General features: G+C 33.2%; 1 protein-coding gene across 6 annotated transcripts in view; it reads left to right on the forward strand.

Annotated features, from left to right (window-relative positions):
• The first annotated feature begins 1,416 nt into the window (after positions 1 to 1,416).
• Positions 1,417 to 19,855, forward strand: part of LOC105479608 (contactin 6) — a 307,236-nt gene continuing 288,797 nt past the window's right edge. For 2 of the 6 annotated variants that reach the window (XM_011737629.3, XM_011737633.3), the window contains exon 1: positions 1,417 to 2,016. The gene's annotated coding sequence lies outside the window, so the exon portion shown is untranslated. Of the gene's footprint in view, positions 2,026 to 19,855 lie in introns of all 6 variants that reach the window. The other 4 variants (XM_011737630.3, XM_011737632.3, XM_011737631.3 and 1 more) reach the window with 4 other exon arrangements.

Genomic DNA, 19,855 nt, shown 5'->3' on the forward strand with positions numbered 1-19,855 from the left:
AGAATTCCTTCAAAGTGTTTTACTATAAAGAGAAGCAAGGAAATACAGTAGTAGACAGAGGAAGATGTGATGTTAAAGGGGTGCTGATTTTTAAAATGGGCCAACTAGCAGCAAATCTCTGTGCTATAATGCTACAGAAGGTAGGGAGAATTGATGATTCCACAGAGAGAAACAAGTGAGCAGAATGGTCCCTTGTGTAGAAGACTATCTAAAGCACAGTGGATGACTTGGTCTAAGGAGGGAGCACGGTTCACCCCAAGTAACAAGATGAAGGGAGAGTATGTGGTCACAGGGGCAGGTATGTGACTACATGCAGTGATAGGAGCTTACTGAAGTTTTCTTCTGGTTCTTATTCCTTTTTGGGTAAAATAGAAAGCAAAGCAATCAGCTGTCCTTGAGTATGAGGCAGAGTGTTGGAGATTTGAGTGAAGGGATATTCTTTACATTTGAATGAATTTCTTTCCACAAAAAAAAAAAAGCCTACTACGTAATGATTATTTTTCTTAAAACTCTGCAGAAAAAGTCACCTTGGAATTTTTACAAGTAAAATATATTTTTATTCCTAAAGAGCAAGAAATACTTCTAATTTTTTTTAGAAGAGGTTCAATAAAATCAAATATTCTCTCTATAAAATTATTAGTCTAGTTTGCCTTCCTATGAATTGGGAGAAACAATAGCGTAGCCCATTTTGAGTTTACCTTGTATTAGGAAGCATCATCTCCTTTCTAAAGCCTCTTATAATGTTGGTTAGACCCTGTGAAGAAATCCATAGGACATAGTCATAAAATATAGTCATTGAAACCTTCTTGTTCATCAGGTGAAAGCAAACTGAGGCCACAAAATATCTTCTGACTTATTTCCATTTGATTTGGGAATTTCATTTTCTCAGTATCCACTTACTTTAAGATGCTAAGATTATAATTTCTTTGTATGCCAACATGAAAATAAGTCCAAACTATCATTCTTTTCTCATGCTATAGCTATGTTTGTATGAATTACAGTCTCTGTGTGCATACATGTATAATTCCTATTCCTTAGTTTTCATCCTTCAAGCAGTTCATCCTTTCAAAACCCAATGACAAGACCAAAACATATTAAAAAGTTTAGTTGGAGAGCCCAGGGTGAGACACAAAACCTATTTTTCCTCTTACAGAGCTCTTATGCAAACACACAGACACTTGTTCTCTGCCTCTGGAATTACAAATATGTTACTTGGAAAGCAGCAATACTCTTTTGGACTTGTTTAACTTCACTTTCTTTACCTGTCTTTGAGAAGCCTCATACACACATTTAAAAAATACAACTTAGAAAGGTTTTAGTGATAGTGCATACTATCATTTGATTTTATTTCCCTTTTCTCTTCACCTTCACTAATAGAAGGAGTTACTGGCATGCTTCAAAAAGCTTACATTTGAATACTGTCTAAATCAGTGCAGACCCTTGACCAGCTTAATCTTTGCTTGCAAATGACAATGCAGTGAAACCAGAGGAAGAAAAAAAATTACTTCCTCTCCTGTTGGAAACCTAATAAGTAGTTAGTCTGACCCAGTTTTCAATAAGAGAGATTTTCTGATGACCCGGCAGGAGTGACTATCTCCAGTCAAAGAAAGAGGAGGGTGAATTTAATCTTTCATGCCACCGGAATGGCAGCTGCTCTCAGCTCTGTCCGATTCTGTGAAGGTTGATGAAGATAGAGCTGGCTTTCAATGTAGAAAGAATTTTCCTTTTGAATATTCCAAACGAGAGCTTTGCACATGTGCCTCAAGAACTGATTGTCTAGGCTCCGACAGGAATGCAGCAGGAGAGGAGCGTTTCATGCTTAAGACCAGAGAAGAGCCACGCAATACTCAGTGGATAAAAGGCTTGCAGTCCCAGCTGGGAAAAAGAGTCCCATTATCTCCCAGCTGCATAGACATTCCATACGGCTTGGTTCTGCCTGGATGCACAGCATGCCTGGCTGAGAGCTTGAAACAGAGTTCTGCAGAAAAATTGTAAAGATCCCGAGACATTTCCCTGGTAAGATCTGTAAGTACAAAATTGTGCTGTCTGCTGCAATGAGAATATTGCTGGGCAAGCTGCAGCTTTTCTTCCTTTCAATGTCTTTGTATTAGCATAACAGGTAAAAGCTGGGGTTGGGGGAGAAGTCACTGCTTTATTGATGCTGTGTTTCTATGATGTTGATGTTTAAAATGCATTTATTCCTTGTGTGGGAAAAATGTATTGAATCTGTATGCCGGGAGGTTAGGATCAAACCAGGGAAAGAAAGACTACAGGTATATTTTTCGGTGTTTCACTAGTCTTTGCTGCAGTAAAACTAATGGGCAAGACGGGATGACAGTGCTAATTCTGGGACTTTCAGATGGCTACACGCCCTTTCTGTAACAGCAGATGGGAAAATGTGATCACTAAACGTTTTTTGTACTTTTTTTTTTTTTTTTTTAATCAAAGAGATGAGGGGTGGGGTTTGCAGTTTTCACCGGATGATTTAAAAGAATGGTTATAAAGTTTCCTAGGGGAGGATTTGGTAAGGGGAGCAAAGCAAGACTGGAGGTCATACGAGCTTACCAAATTTTGTCTGGCATTTTGCTTTATACCCAGCTTCAAGATAATAGCCTCTGGAGTTTCCTTTGCCATTTACACCAGTTAAGCTTGTCAGTATTAAGGTTCTTATAATACTTTATGAAAACTTTCAGAAGTTGATGACTTGGGAACAAAACTTTTAAGAGCTCTGAGATTAGACACGTATAACCCATTATGTTAATGGGATACTATAACATTGGGGTTTGGGGGGAAAATTGGAATTCATAGTTTTTGCTTCTCCAAATGAAAACTACTTATGTTTAAATAATCAGCATCCTGACTATGTCCTCTGAGAAACATTCACAGAATGACTAAATAGAAGTTATACTGAGAAAAAATAGACAAAACAGTAGAATCACACAGAATCAATTTGGAAAATGAGATATTCATAATTTTATCTACAGTGGTAATGTTTTCTGAAGATGTCTGTAAAAGAAGGAGCATATGCTGAATATTGAATTGCTTGTTTTGAGCAATTTTCATTTATCAGATGGGTTTATCATCTTTTTATTGCTGTTGTTGAAGGTTTCACCAATTTATGTGCATTGTATTTTATAAGGAAAGAAGATGTTTAAGCAGACTCTTTTCCCTCCTCCTTCACACACATGTGTAAACATACGCGTGTTCACAAAACAAACATAAACATACAAAAATACTAACACAATTTGTGTAAAAAATCAGAAATACAGAAGCATTTCATCTTTGATGTTTCAGTGGAGTTTCTTTTTCTTTTTTTTTCTTTTTTGTAGCAATAATCATGGCTGTGCAGTCCAAATATTTCAAATATATATATGTGGAAACTTTTATATAAAGGTTTATATGAGGTTATACAAATGCATAACTTATCACATCTTATCAAAAAAGTCAATCATTTATAAACGACTTCATTGTGTTACTTCCTTTGAATATTTGTAGTGAAGGACCAGAATTTTTTTTTAGAATTTTTATGTAACTTTCCTTAATGAAAACAAATCCACTTGTTTATTTAGAAAAGGATTACATATTTTCTCTGAGTTTAGACCCCCCCCCCAAAAAAATCAATTATGTTGTGAAAAGAATGTGTGGTATATTAAATTGATTGCATACTTCTGAGTTGTGTTTTCTTTTTTAGTAAGTAAAAATGCTCAGTAGTATAATATTAAATTTGTACCTTTTAAATTCTTTTATGTGAGGAGAAGGAATGCAAAATATTTGCTTATTTATTCACTTACCTGTTTATTTTAATAGCATATTAATTGAAATGCAGAAGTATAAGTTCAACCCATTAAAAATGACTCAAACTATACATAAAAGTTCAAAAAGGAAACCTCATCACCTGTAAATAACAATCACAAAATTTGACAACTATCATTGGAGACATCCTGATGCCTAACTAAATTCAGATAGGGTGAGAGATAAATACTTTTGTAAGAACGGTTTCTTATTATACACCGTTTTAAAATTAATAAGAAATATTTAGATAATATAGTCAATAATAGATAGTCTTCTGTAAGAATGAGAGGTTATCCTACGCTTAAAAAAAAACAGAAATATTGGCCGGGCTCTGTGGCTCACACCTGTAATCCCAGCACGTTGGGAGGCCGAGGCAGGTGGATCACGAGGTCAAGAGACTGAGACCATCCTGGCCAACATGGTGAAACCCCGTTTCTACTAAAAATACAAAAATTAGTTAGGCATTGTGGCACATGCCTGCAGTCACAGCTACTCAGGAGGCTGAGGCATGAGAATCGCTTGAACCCGGGAGGCAGAGCTTGCAGTGAGCAGAGATGGCGCCACTGCACTCCAACCTGGGTGACAGAGTGAAACTCCGTCTCAAAAAAAAAAAAAAAAAAAAAACAGAAATATTGAGTTTGATTTTAGATTTTAATTAAACTGAAAAAAGAGAAGTTGAAACAACATTGAAGAAATTGTTGAATTTCAGGTATAGATTTCTTTCCAAGGGAGATATTATGTCCAGAATAATACCCATACAGCCAAAAATTTTGAACATAGAAATAGTTTGAAGGTTTTTTTTTGGATGCACGTCTATGTAGTAAACAAACTTTTATAACCCTTGTTATGATAGTTAAATGCATTTGAAAGGTGCTTTGTTGTCATCAACTCTACCCATACCACCTGAATTTAAACTACATCAGTTTTACATTATAGAGTATGTACATTCTGGCTGAATTCCCACTATCTTAGACTAAACTTATTTCAAAATTGAAAGGAATTATTCTTTACCAACAGGCTTTTACTACCCAATTCACCATTCCTGCGTTTTTTACTTTTAATTATTTTTTGGGTTGTTAGATTTCACTAAGTAGTACCTCTCCACCAAAGAAATAGTCACAGGTGCTATATTTTCTGTGAGTTTGCATACTTGAACATGAATTTCTTTTGCCTTAGACATGCAGGATACATTATCTTTCTTGGATCAAGCTTAATATTTTACTTTGGAAATGTGTAAATGTTTAAGCATTTTTGGAGACCCTTTCTGTATTGAAAGTTGTTTTGCAACATTTTTAGGTATGTCTGCAATTTCCGTCATTGAACGTGACTTGCATTTTTTCTGATAAATGCCTACGTGATTCTTTCGTTTTGTGTGTGTGTGTGTGTGTGTGTGTGTGTGTGTGTGTGTGTTTGTTTTTACAGAATATTCCTGGATTAGTTCCATTTTCATTAACATTTTTTGAGGTTTGCCCCATTGATTTAAGATTCTTTTATTTCAGAATTTGTTGTTGGACTATTTCTTTTTTGTCCCTTAACTGGGCGTGGCCAAATTGTGATTATCTTGCTTCTTTCTTTTCTTCAGGATCACCAGTTGTGTACATGTTGTATCTCATTTGTCTGCTTTCCACATCTTTCATATCCAAATTTCTTTTCAATTTCAATTGACAGATTGGTTATCTTCTTTACTTGAGAGCCACTTATTCTCTTGTTTGCCACTTGAATGAATAGTATAGCTTATAGTAAACCTATTAAGGCACAACCTTCGGTATTGTGATCTTGTAATACATGTTTCCTTCTCTCAACACTCTAGCAATTTCCTCAGTTGGAAGGTTTTTGGGCAATCTATATCCTCTGAAAGTAAGAGAAAAAGAAAGTACTTACCAGTTTTCTCTGATGTCCCCCAAAAGCCCATGTTTTTTAGCATTTGGCAACAATGGAAATGGGCTTCAAATTGTGTTTTGGGGTTGTGTCCACTAACAGTTTCATTGAAGACAGAGGGTTTTTTGCTTTGTTTTTTATCCCCACTGCTACCACTGCTACCTTTTATATTTCTCCTTATTTTTTCTCTGGGACAATAGAGGAAATAAAAAAAAATCTCTTTATTTAAGGAGTTTTAAGTAGCAGTCTTTCAGTTCGGAAGAATTCTTTGAATGAAAATTTTATTAGAATGTTGTTATTGTCAGTATTCATATTGAAAAGAGCTATTCTAGTTAAAACTGAGTTAATCTACATGGTGTGTTGTAGTATTAAACATTTATTATGGTAAAGACATAACACAGGACATAGTAGAGGAAAAAACAGAGTCATTGGGCATGTCTTCTGATAATGTCCCCTATTAGTCTATATTGATGAAGTCTGTGGCCTACTTAACTATTTTGCAATGAGTCCTAAGGTAATTTACAGAAACTTTACATCATAGTAACATGAATCAAAATCTGTAGACTCAAATTCTTTTTGAAAGTACACTGAGTATAAAACTTACATGTATTAGATTTACAATTAAATGAATAAATGAATGAATAAATAAATGATGTTCCTTAGATCTCAAATCCTTAAAAGAGGCAATAAAAGAACATGATGTGTCCTATGAAGTGTTCTAAAAAACTAATGATCTTACTAAAAAACAAATCGCATTTTCTCAAAGTCAATAAAATGATAGTGAGAGCAAAATTCAGGAGGCAAGCTCTTGAGCTGAAGCACCATGCACTGTAGCTTTCCTTCCCTATATCTAGCACAGAATAGCTCTGTGGTCTTAGGCAAGTTTCTTAGCCTCTTTATACCTCAGTTTTCCCATTCATAGTGGAGATAATATTAGTATTGACTTCACAGTATTGTCAAGAGAATTCAGCAGGTAAATATGTAAACAATCTTGGAAGAAAGCCTGACAATAAGCACTCTATGTGTTAGTTGTTTAGTTATTGTTATATTATTATTACTATTATAACATTTATATATGAGCCTTGGGATCAATGGGGTAAAAATAATATAAAACAATGAAAAGAATAAAATTACAATTATCATCTAATCAATTGTATTGGGTATTTAGTAGAGAATTAAATTTGGAGTGTAAATCATAAGTGGATATTAAAATAGAGCTCAGGGAAAATGGTGAGAAGATCTAGAGATGCTGGTCCCTGGATCCAACTAGATTAAAAATAGAAACGGTATTTCTGTATACACCGAGCAATTGGACCTGATCAAGAAAAAGGGTATATTTAATTTTCTGATTATAAAAGCAATGAACGGAAAGCATGAGAACAAATAAGCCAGCATTTCTTTCTTCAAAGAAAAACATCACAAATACTTGTACATTTCTTTCCTGTTGTTTTATGTTGTTGCTGTTGTTCTTTTTTTATGATAATGCCCTAATAAAGTAATGTATGCACCTGGAAACAACAACAATAAAATTTGAAATTGCAGAGAAGACAGTAAAATAAAAAATAAAAGACCTTTCCACTGTTTCCTGTCTCATTTCACAGAAATGTTTTCTATAGTTGATTTTATTGTAATTTTTTCCTTCTGGCCATCATTATGCATTTGAATAATATATTTGACTTCTATTGCAGAATTTATAAACTCAAGATCATGTCTGCTGACTCCATTTTTTAAAAGATGGGCAGTTTTTTCTGTTTTCACACTTTCACAAGACAATTTTAGGTGTTACATAAGTCTTTGAATTCTTTTGGCAGTAATGCACATATATATGTATATTTTTTGGTAAAGTGGGAAATTTTAAGTATTGAAGGAAGGACTAAATTTAATAATTACCAATTCCCATCCCTCAGAATTACCAAATGCTAAATTTTATTGGAGATTTAACGTTTTCATTATTCACAAAACAAAAATACTAATGTAATATATAATAAGGGCCTACATTGTAACTCTACCTAGTCCATTCCTCACTCTACATTACCATGAATTGTATATTTATATATAATTTTTGTATATGTAAGCATATATAAAATATCATTTTAAAATATTATGGAAATGGTATCATACTGAAAACAAACTTATTTAACTAGTGTAACTCATTCCATATTAGACTATTTAGACTCATTCTTATAAATAAATACAGTTCTAGGATATATTTCACCTTATGTATTTTGTACTCTTATTATTTATTCTCTTATTGAGGGATATTTAATTTATTGAAAATATTCACTATTGCAATGTTCTATTATCACATGCATAGAAAACGTATACACATTAAATGAGATTTTCATTAAGAATATCAAGTCTGTGCTTCCTGTCAACAATTTCATGTTTGTTATTTCTAGTCTCAGAATTCCTATCTTTCAACAAATGTACTTAATTGATCTGCACCTATTATGACGTTGATCAAGTTGGACTTCTTATTTTATATTCAAGTAAAGTGTTTTTCAATAATCAGTGTTTTATTGGTTTGAGCAAATATTCTTTATTCATTTTTTCATCTTTTACTAGTTAAAAATGGTATACTCCCATTATCATATTTTAGTAAATAACTATTTTAACATAAAATATACTTTTATATTTTCAAATAAAGACTAAAGAGAGCATATCTTCACAAACAGGACAATGACTTGTTGAAATTTACTCTGAGATATTTCTCTCAGTGTTCATATTTGCACTATTTATTTTTAGACTGCCCCCAATATTTTTGTCAAGGTTTTTTTAGACTTATGACGTGATTTCCTGAGTTCTTTATTTACCATATTCTTGCTATTTATGTGCATCTCCTAGATTCTTTTCTTGTACTCTGAAGACCATTTTAAGGTCATTCAAAAATTGTTTTAAACTCCCTTAAAAATTATTTGTTGAAAATAGCTTACGTTAGTCACATTCTAAAATAATACTGTAGTTTGTCAGAGCACTCTATGTGGATGATACTTTTCTCTCAACAATTTTTGCATATTCTGTTCCATGATCTTCTGGAATATAATTGTGCTCATGAGGGGATTGTTTATGATCTAATTATCACACTTTTGAAGATATATTCATCTTTTCACTCAGACAGATTTTAAGAATTTCTCTTTGTCATTGATTTCTTCAAGTTCACTACAATGTGAGTAGTTGTGGAGTTGTTTCAAATGTATCTCAGTGAGGCCTCTGCAAGCTCCTAAATCTTTCTTTGATTCTGAAAAATTCTCAGCTATTATATATTTCAATCTTGCATCTTTTAAATCCCTTTATTTTCTCCTTCAAGAATGCTAATTCATTATTTCTAGGCTTCTGTCTTTGATTTCTTTTCATGTCATTCATTTTCTGGTGTTGCAGTCAGTGTAATTTCTACCGATCTGTATTCTATACTTTTGTTTTTAAAAAATAGTTTTAATTTCTATAATTTATATTGTTCTTTTAAAAATTATCCTGCTATTGTGCTTATTCTTAATAGTTTTTCTCCCATTCTTAAGCTGTTGAAAAAATTTCAGTAAGTTTATTTTAAAGTTAGATTGTGATTGTTTTACTATTTTAATTTTTAGAGACAAATTTCTTTATTACTTATGTCTGCTGGATTTCCCTCATGGTGGTTCATTCTTCCTGGTGCTCATAACTTTTTTATGACAAATTTACTTTCAACAGATGTTGTTTTCTATGGGAGACCAACATTATTTGAGTTGCGTATGCTTCTGCATAGCATTGCATTGCTATTACTTCTACAGTGGCTCTACAAGTATCTCTGGTTCTGGACAATTTTATATGTGAATTTTTTGGCTTCAAATTATCTTACCAAACAGACAGAATGAATTTGGGCCCTACAACCCAAGAACATTCTGGGTTCTGACTGTCTTTTGGGGATTCTTTTTTCTACCCGATCACCAAGTTTCTATAAGGTCAGCTATGTCATGCAAAGGCCCACATTTTGGGAGGTTATTCCAACTTTATAATCTCCTTGCCAGTCTGAGTTTCTCTCCATTTGGTGCCTCTGAGGGCTTACCTCTTTAACATTTAACCTCGGTTATGTGTACTTCTTAAAGGGTTTTTATACTTATATAGCATTTGTATGTGTCTGTAGTGGAAAAGAAATCCTTCTGCATCACGTTGCATGGTGCCATGTACTTCCCTATACTTCCATGTTGACTGGACTTGTTCCCATCTGCTTTCCATCATTTAGAAAGTCATCAAACTTTCTAACTTGCTGGTATTTTATTTTTATCTGGTACTCTCATGGTTTCATGGAGTTATTTTGTTATAGGCAATGGAACATTTGCTTATTTTTTCTCTGGAAACATTGTCAAGTCTCAAGTATATAATCTAATAAGAAATGGTTAATGCCAATTGTATATGTCTTTCCATTGGCTCCACAAAGGTTACTGCAACAAATTAAAGTGCTTGGTTTAGTCCAATGAGAGAATATGTTAGGGAGTTCTAGAATTTAGTTAGAAAAGCAAGCCAGTGGATGTTATTAGTTTATATATTCTTTGGGACTGACAGCTCTATTAATTCCTTAAGTTTAATGGTGCGCAAATTCTTAAAATGTAGAAGCAATTATTCAAAAACTTTGTTAGCACAGCGATTCCTAGTGACACAGTACAAGCTGAATGTTAAACGGACCATTTTTTTAAAGATGATTTCTGCTGAATAAAAGTGAGAATATTAGATGGATCCTTTTAAAAATCCTTTCTAAAAGTCTTCTTCTAAGGCAGGAAGGAGAGACTCAAATAAGATATTTGGTGAAGTTTCTAGTAATTTATCACTCGTGTGTAAGAGGCCAACATGAATGAGCTCTCAAAAGAATGTAGACATTTTATTTTCAATGACTTGTTGGTATATTGTTTCAAAGTTTAATTTATTTCGTTTCCCACATTTCTATGTCTAATGTGGTTGTGTAAGGAACTCTGTATGGAGACTGCTGAGCTATCTTTCTAAATAGCAGGAGTGCGATATACTTGCTGGAGTAGAGCTTTTAGTGAAACAACATGATTTTCCTTTCTGGCATCTAACAGGGCCTCCCAATCACTAAAGCACAATAAATGAAAGAGAAGGTCGGAAATCAGTTGCACTGCTAATTTTCTATCAGCAGAGTTAAGAATAAATTAAAGAATAGTCCTGCCGGGCGTGGTGGCTCACGCCTGTAATCCCAACACTTTGGGAGGCCGAGGCGGGCGGATCACGAGATCAGGAGACCGAGACCATCCTGGCTAACACGGTGAAACACCGTCTCTACTAAAAAATACAAAAAATTAGCCTAGCGTGGTGGCAGGCGCCTGTAGTCCCAGCTACTCGGAAGGCTGAGGCAGGAGAATGGCATGAACCCTGGAGGTGGAGCTTACAGTGAGCCGAGATCTCGCCACTGCACTCCAGCCTGGGTGACAGAGCGAGACTCCAAAAACAAAACAAAACAAAACAAAATGTCCGTAAAGTTGTGTTGACATGAAAAAGTTTCTGTTATTCTAGACTTGGTAGAACGCACTATTTAAAAGTGGAACATGAAGGTGTTTTCTAGGCATTTAATGTCGTTAGTCAATTCCTAAACATGCTCAGTTGTGAATGTGTTGCTGACACGTAGAATTTTGACAGTCCTATATATAAATTTACCACAAAAGTATATGTTGAAAATAGTTCTATTAGAATTAGCCGGTGGTTATAAAATATATCTTTTTCAGAGGTGCCGACTTTACTTTTTTGTTGTTACTTTGTGCGGACTGTGCCTATGCGGTTTGTAGACAAGAGAAGGAAGCTTTCTACCCGCTTTCTTTAGGGCATTTAGGTGGCAAAAGCATTGTTTTTACTGACATCACTCTTATTCTGTCTTTTTTCATGCAGATGTACAGAGTGATTATGCAATAAACAGAAACAACTTTCTCATAGAAAAAGAGAGACTGGAGTTTAAAGAAAAATAACCTATTCATTATGTGTAGTTCAACATAGGAAGCCAAACAGCAGTTTTTAAGAAATTACACACACAAGACGCAATGCCTGAGCCAATTGCTTTCACCATTAGGGGCTCCTTTTACTTATGAGGCAAAAGTCATTTTTCCAAAGAAACATGGAACAAAATCTTGAAGTTTCAAGATTCACATATATCTTCAGAAATCCAAAGATAATGTTGTTCTTTGAGTATTAGCCCCTGGATATTATTTTCTTTTATGATTTTTTTCTACATGAAACTGTCTTCAATTCATACAAAAACTCTAGTTAATTCTGATTAATAATTTAACATACCAAATTATTAACATTAATAATATTTTATTCAACAATATATACTAGTAATGATTCCACAAATATTGGCTGAATACTATGTAATAGATGCTATTTCAGGCACTGGTGATGCAACTATGAACAAGACAGAGAAGAGTTCTGTTCCTGTAAAATTCACATTCTGATATGTATTCTATAATTCAATTAAATATACATCTCTACCAAGTGGAAAGGAGGGCTAACATTGTTAATTTCAGTTCTTACCTGAGAAATGAGCGTTAGAAGTCATTAAATTATTTAATTCCAAGATGATTATTTTAGTAAACTTGCATAGTGAGATACACCAAAAAGACTAAATAAAAAGAAACATATATTTACTAAGAATAATAATTACTCCTCTGTTTTTATAGATTGTGATAGATTCTGGGTTTTTCAGAGGATTAACAAAACTAGGATCTCATATTATATACATGTTTATGGAATTTCCTAATCATATGCCCAACTCTTCACCTTAAAGTTACTCATTTTCATCAGGTGAATAGTACTTGTGGATTTACTAAGATGGCAAAATTTGTTCAAAATTTGCAAAGTACACAAAATTATTTAATAACCATGGTAAGTTACTATGTATATAACAAGTGAAGGAAATTAATAACCAGCAGAATATTGTTTAATACATTTTTCCAATTATAAAATCATATATGTTTATTACACAAAATTTGGAGAAGACAAAGTATGCATAGATTGTTATTCTATTACTCTGCATATGGCATCATTTCAGTAATCATGTGTATGTATGTGTGCATTTAAAATACAAAATTGAGATGAATGTATATGTTCTGCTTTATAGCTTGTTTTTATTAATTAACATCTTATAAACATTCTCAAGTATCATTAAATATTCTACTAATGCTGAAGGATTTTTCACCAGATAGGTGTTCCCTGTTTACTCAAACCAATAACCTATTGTTAGATATTTATCTTTTACACAATTTATTGAACAATGCTATGATACTTATCCTTGTACCTGAATCTTATAATATGTGTCTGATTATTTCTTAAAAACTAATTTCTAGTAGTATAATTTCCATGTCAAATTGTGGGATTTTAAAAATGTGAGTGTGTATGTTACTAAATTGTCCTTTAGGAAGACAGCTCCCTCTGTACTTTCAGGCAGGTGAATACTCTTTGTGATCATCCCTGTAAATACTAAATATTATTAATTGTGAATACTCTCTGATTGGATTACAAAGCAAATACACAGATAACAGTATTTCAGTATTGCTCTTTATTACATTTTTGAAAATACATGCATGAATAAATATTTAATGAGTGCTTGAACCATTTGTATCTGCTCATTTTGCTGAAGTCAGCCCTTGTCCTTTGTTTATTCTTCTGATATTTTACATTTTTTTTATGCTCAGGAAGTTCATCATATATCGATGAGATAACTTGTAATTTTCACTCTTCTTCAAGTTTATAAGACATTTAACTTATTATATTTTAAGTGTGAAACCTTGGAAAATGTTTTATAAATTATTTGAACCTCGGTGTTCAAATGTACACAGTGCAGCTGGTAATACCTGATCTGGCTTTCACAAACTCAGAAGGGTCAGATGAAAACTGAAATAGTTAATGTTTCTAAATGTATTTTTATAGCTATAAGTAGTATACAGTTATTGTTCTAGTCTTATTAAAGATAAATCAGTGTCCTAAATTGCAAGTCGAGTCATGAGAAAGTCTACAACTTAAAGTTTTCTAAATATAGGTCCAATGTTATCAACTTTTTAGCTCCGGCACCAACAGCGTCTGGCCTGTGGTGTGTGCTCATTAAGTGCCTGCTTAATGAATGTAGACTCTAAGTATACTAGAGAAACATAAATCCAAATACCTCTGTGCTCATTCCAAGTATGCTATTACAGTGTCATCTAAATCTAATGGTGAACAAAATAGCACATATTAAAATGATAATTAATGTTAAACTTCAATTTATGTCTCTGCCTTTGGCAACCATGGTAATCCACTCCATGATGAAGCAGTCAGGATATTTAAGTAGTTATTTATTTCATCACTACACATTGTATTTGAGACCTGTGTTTTGGAGGTAATCTATATTGTTGGCTTTTCAGGAATTTGGTATGTTAGGGAAATTCAGGACTGCATATGGGGAATAAGGAATAGGTTTTAGGATAAAAAGAAATTGTAATCATCCCTGAATTAAGAAATAATTTATACATTGCAGAGAGGTAAAGTATACACAAAGTGTGTGATATTTTCTTCTTCAAAAACCTTTCCAAAATGTGAGATATATAACTTGCTTTTCCAGATGCTCAGAACAAGAAAGAACTTACTTTTGTTTTAACTTGCATTTAAGTTACCATAACACATGATTTTAGTATTTGATGTTATTTGACTTTGGCAGAACATAATTAAATAAGGTGTTTGACTTGCCAAAGAGAGTTTTAGAAATAAATTTGTGTTTGATTTAGATCTGAGGCCAGGTGTTCAAGACCAGCTTGGGCGACAAAGTGAAACTCACACCTGTAAAACACAAACACACACACACAAACACAATCTCTCTCTCTCTCTCTCTCTCTCAAACTTTGGCATATTTGGTAATAAATATTAAAGCCGTGAAACAAACATGTTTTACTTATAGCTTAGAATGACCACACTTATTAAACAAGTTAATACACATTATGCTGCAATGACAAACCACACCCCAAATCTTAGGAGTCTGAAACAAAGATTTCTTTGTGTACAACTGTGAGGCAACTGTCCTTTATGAGAATGGTGGTGTTATAATACCATATGAATACATGTTTCCACAGTTTCAGTAAAGAGGTAGTTCTAGAGACTTTCAGTGGCAACTAAACACTTTCACCCAGAAGTGATACATCTCACTTGAATTCACATTTCATTGGTTGAAGCAAAACACTCAAGAGAGTGAGTGAAGAAGTGAAATTCCTTATGTGCCTAGAAAGAGGTGAATGAGACATACTGGTGAATGACAACAGCATCTATGACTGAGTTTGCTAACAAGAAGTTGTTTACCTGGCCCTTATCCTCATTAACAAATCAACTTCAGTTGTGTGAAGCAATCTCACTCAATACCACAGGTAGCATTTTAGTTTTGTTTTGTTTTGATCTGTTTTATTGAGAGATACATTTTCAACTCTTTGTACATATTGAGCAGTAAATCAACTTTTTTCCTGCTAAAAAGTTACTCAATGGCCACCTCATCCATTACATTTTTCCTTACTGAATGATTGATGAATTTAGTAACTATTTATCTGGATCTATCCACCCCATTTAAAACTCTGGAGTGTCATGGCTTAGAGATACACACTGTCCTCATAAACCTTAGGGCACTTTGAGGAAATGTACTTGAATTAAATTGCTACATAAAATATCATCTAAGTGCCCACAAAGAACAGGTACTTAAGAGCATGCAATGACCAAGTGAGGAAAGTCAGTGAAAGCTTCCATAGGGAAGTGATGAGTAGGCACAGGCTAGTTCCATGTGAGGAGAAACTGTTCTCATGGAAAGAAGAGTAGATGAGGGGAGGGGATATGGCCGGAGCGAGGGACTGAAAAAGCCAAGGTTGAAGTCCTGGGGGATCAGAGATCCAGGTGACAGAAGAGGTTAAAGAAGTACGAGAAGCTGACCAAGAGGTTTCTGCAGCCCATGCTAAGCCTTTGAATTTTTTCTTAACAAAATAGAGGAGCTACTGGTGATTTTTGAGAATGAAGTAATACAGTCAGACCTAGGCATTGAAATAATCATCCTGTCTAGTATGTGGCGAACATCATTTTTTCTTATTCAGGTATGTGGCATTGGGCAGACAGGGAACCCAGGAAGGAAATGAATAGGCAAGGAGAAAATATGCGTCAATCTGGACTATCTTCTGTTTTGACGACAAGACAAAACTTGCTCCGAATTTCACAAACTCTGAATTTTTGTGCTTTTTTTCACATAAGCTGTTATTCATAATATTCAATTGAAACAATTGGAAACAAGTAAAACAATGTTTTGTTAATTTTTAAAGTACAAATGCAAAGTAAAAAGATTGGAAAATATATAAAATAATAACAGAAAAATGAAATCATATATAATACATGCTCCCAAAAATTACTCCTGAATATTTTCCTGAATTTTATGTTTTAAGGAAAACAAAAGTTCTAATGTTTTTATTCTGAGGAAGTGTTTATAAAATATATAGTCTTGTACACTCAGAATGAAATATATAATATACATAAATATACAGAAGGAAATGTATGCATATTTCATTGTGAGAAAGATTTTATAAAAATATAATATGAAAATATAAAAATGTATATATATAAATATATAATAATATATTATAAAATATAATGTGATATTCTCACTGTGGTAGATAATCTCCAAACATGGCCACCAACGATTCCTCCCCTCCTAGTATACACAGGCCATTCCTCCCTTTAAAAAGTAGTATCTATTTCCTTCTCTCTAACTGAGACCTGCCCCCATGATTTTTTTTCGAACAATAGAATTGGTGGAAGTACAGCTGTGCCAATTCTTAGCCCTTCAAAGACCAAGCAGCTTCTGCTTTCATGTTCTTGGAGCCCAAACCCTATGCAGGAAGGAAGTCGGGGTATGTACTGAAAAGAGAGGCTTATAGAATACCCGTAAGATGAAACACCACATGAAGAGAGAGACCACAAGGACTCTCCAGCCAAGGGTCTTCACCTAGGCATGCAAGAGAGGCTTCCTTGGATCCTTTAGTCCAGTTGTGAAATGGTGACACTACCTGGATACAAAGAACAGTCCAGCGAACCCACAGAACTTTGAGAAATAATGAATCGTTGTTGTTTTAACCACTAGGTTGTGAAGTGGTTTGTTATGTAGTCTTCAATAAATAAAATAGCCACTTTTTCAGTTTTTATAAGGAAAATAAAATGCTATGAAGTGTCTTTGAGTTTTCTACTTTGCTCCTTGCAGACCCTTAATTTATTCATCCTATAAAAAATATACCCAGACATGTCTCTGAAAGTTTTGTGTTGGTTAATTTTGAATTTAAAAGTCTTTAAAATTATAAACTCTGCAATCAGACCAGGCAAATGAAAAAAATATAGATGGGAAATTCCTGTTAAATTCGTTTTCACTTTGATGTGTATGATATGTGCAGAATTAGTTGGAATTACTGGAATTTTGAACAAAGACCAATATATAAGAAATACGTGCTGATTTTGGCCTTCACGGATAAAAATATGAAGAGCAAGGCAGATTCACAGATATCCATATGCTTAGAGTCAAGAATGTAGCTGACTTCCTTTTATTCTTAAAAACCTTTATAAATGTCTTAAGCGATTCATGGTACACTGTGGACTTGAGTGTTACTTTTATATCGGGTTATAAATAATGTTGGCTAGGAGTCTATCCAATGAACTTTCCCTTTTACTTCACATATTCTCTGGGCTCATGGTTAGCCAGAACAATTTAGAAGCCAAAAACGTCATCAAAATTATCACATGCCTTTTTATTGCATGGTGGGATTATTTTGTTTTGCTGACATATAACATTTTGGTCAATAATAATAATAACAATAAAACAGCATTGAGTTACTCAAATATTAGTTGGGGCTCTTCAGAGAAGTAGAACTTATAGCACCACATATCTATCTATCTCTCTCGCTCTCTCTATAGATAGATAGATAGATAGATAGATAGATAGATAGATAGATAGATGATAGATAGATAGATAGATAGATAGATATGAATTTGTCCTTTCTCCATTTTTTGTTTTATTAAGAATCTCAGTGGATTGCATGATACCTACATTGGAAATGGCAATCTACTTTACTGAGTCCCCTGATTCAAACGCTAATTTTATCTGGAAACACCTTCACAGACACGTCCAAAATAATATTTAATGTGAGCACCTCATAGACTAGTGAAGTTGACACATAAATGTAATTATCATAATGATACTTGTAAGAGAAATTCAGTTGACCTTGCTGATAAATAGGTATTTTTCACACAAAAGCCAGAAAATGGTCATAAAATATGTCATATGATTTAAATTATAATTGTTGAGTACCCATTTCAAAATGTTATTGTTCATTTGAAGACTAAATTTTAAATTGGTTCTACTTTATAGGTAATTATGACATGACTGAATATTTATTCATGGCAAACCCAGGCGCATTCATTTGCAATTGCCATTCATGTAGATGTCAAAGATGCCACTTTTTATTGCACATATTGTGAGAGGGTAAAACAAATAACCTTTCCTCCTTAAAATTGGATTGCTCATTCAATGTGTCATTAATCATATTTTAAACTCCAAAAGATCAAAGTAAAATGGCTCTGAGTTTTAAATTTTCCAGGGTGACAAAAGCTGAACAGTTTATTAATGTTTGACCACGCTCCAGGTGTGGTGGCTAATTTCTGAAGATGATGTTCCTCTCTGTTCGATTACCTTTCAGCTCTCATGGTAGGTGCTAATGTGTGTAATTAGCATGATCTCAGAGTTGTGACCTGAACGACAGACCAATATCTATAAAGGCTGTGGCCCAACCAGGTTAGAATAATACCAAATTTATATGCAAGGAATTGAGCTGGTGAAGAGGTTACTGAAAGAAGTTAGGTCTAGATTGGGGTTTCAAAATAAATCACCTGAAATTATTTAAGAGTATAACTCAGACCCCCCAAAAGTCACCTCCATCTGAAAGGTTTAGATTTGGATTCTCTAGTTGTTATGATAAATATAATTAAGGCTCAGGGTGTTAATGTCAGTGTTATGCAGAAAATTACCCTAGATATAGATAGCTCCCAGCATCTACATCCTGTTTTCAAATTTATTTCTAATAAAAAGAATTTAACCCATTTGAGGTGAAAAAATTCCTTAGAGAATAAATGTTTTTTAAACTTGGGTAGTAATAGAATAAAATATAGAGATATATATGACATATATCAAACCCATGGTATTACAGGTTGTGTATCCCTTATCCAAAATGCTTGAGACCAAAAATGTTTTAGAGTTTGAAATTTTCTGGATTTTGGAATATTTGCATATACATAATGAGATATCCTACGGAATGGGACCCAAGTCTAAAAACAAAATCCATTTGTATTTTATATAAGTCTTACACATATAACCTGAATGCAATTTTATACAGTATTTTTAATCATTTTGAGCAGGAAACAAAGTTTTGACTACATTTTGACTGTGATATGTCACATGAGGTCAGGTGTGGAATTTTTCAGTTTGGAGTCCTGTTGGTGCTCAAAAAATTATAGATCTTGAAGTGTTTCAGATTTTGGATATTGAGCTTGTGAGTGTTCAAACTGTTATATCGTTAAACTATTTAGAATAAAGTTTGTATTAATTAGAATCATTTCTACATCTTTGGTGTAAAAAGTGCTTGTTATATTTAAGACTCTGAGGAGTCTTTACCAGATTTGATTTGTGTTTGCACTTTTAATTTTGTAATTAAATAGCTGATTTTGGACTTACCCGTTAAAGTTGAAAAGTACTGTATATAAAAATTAACTAACTTTTTAGAAAAAGTTTTGAAATATTTAAAAGAAGTTAAGATTTACTATTTTATAAGGGTAAATACAAGAATTAAATGCTTAGGTTTTTCTTGTTAAGGACAGGGCCTACTGTTAATTTGTCAGATTGTGTAGATACTTTAAGAGAACATAATAATTCATTTTTAGAATTACCATTTAAAATATTTAAAGAAATTGTAATAAAGTAAGTCAAAAGTCCTGATTGTTTATGTGTGTTTAGTCTGTTCAACATGAAATAATTGAATTTTAACTGTGGCAAAAGAGAAGAAGGTTTTTCTTGTTTTAATAAGATTATAAAAAGAATAACAGACATACAAATTAAGCTGAAAAGTTTAAATTTTAATTTTAAATGCATTTGCATTTGAAATTTTAATAAATTTGATAT

This window comes from Macaca nemestrina, chromosome 2 (genome assembly GCF_043159975.1).
Source record: "Macaca nemestrina isolate mMacNem1 chromosome 2, mMacNem.hap1, whole genome shotgun sequence".
NCBI lineage: Eukaryota > Metazoa > Chordata > Mammalia > Primates > Cercopithecidae > Macaca > Macaca nemestrina.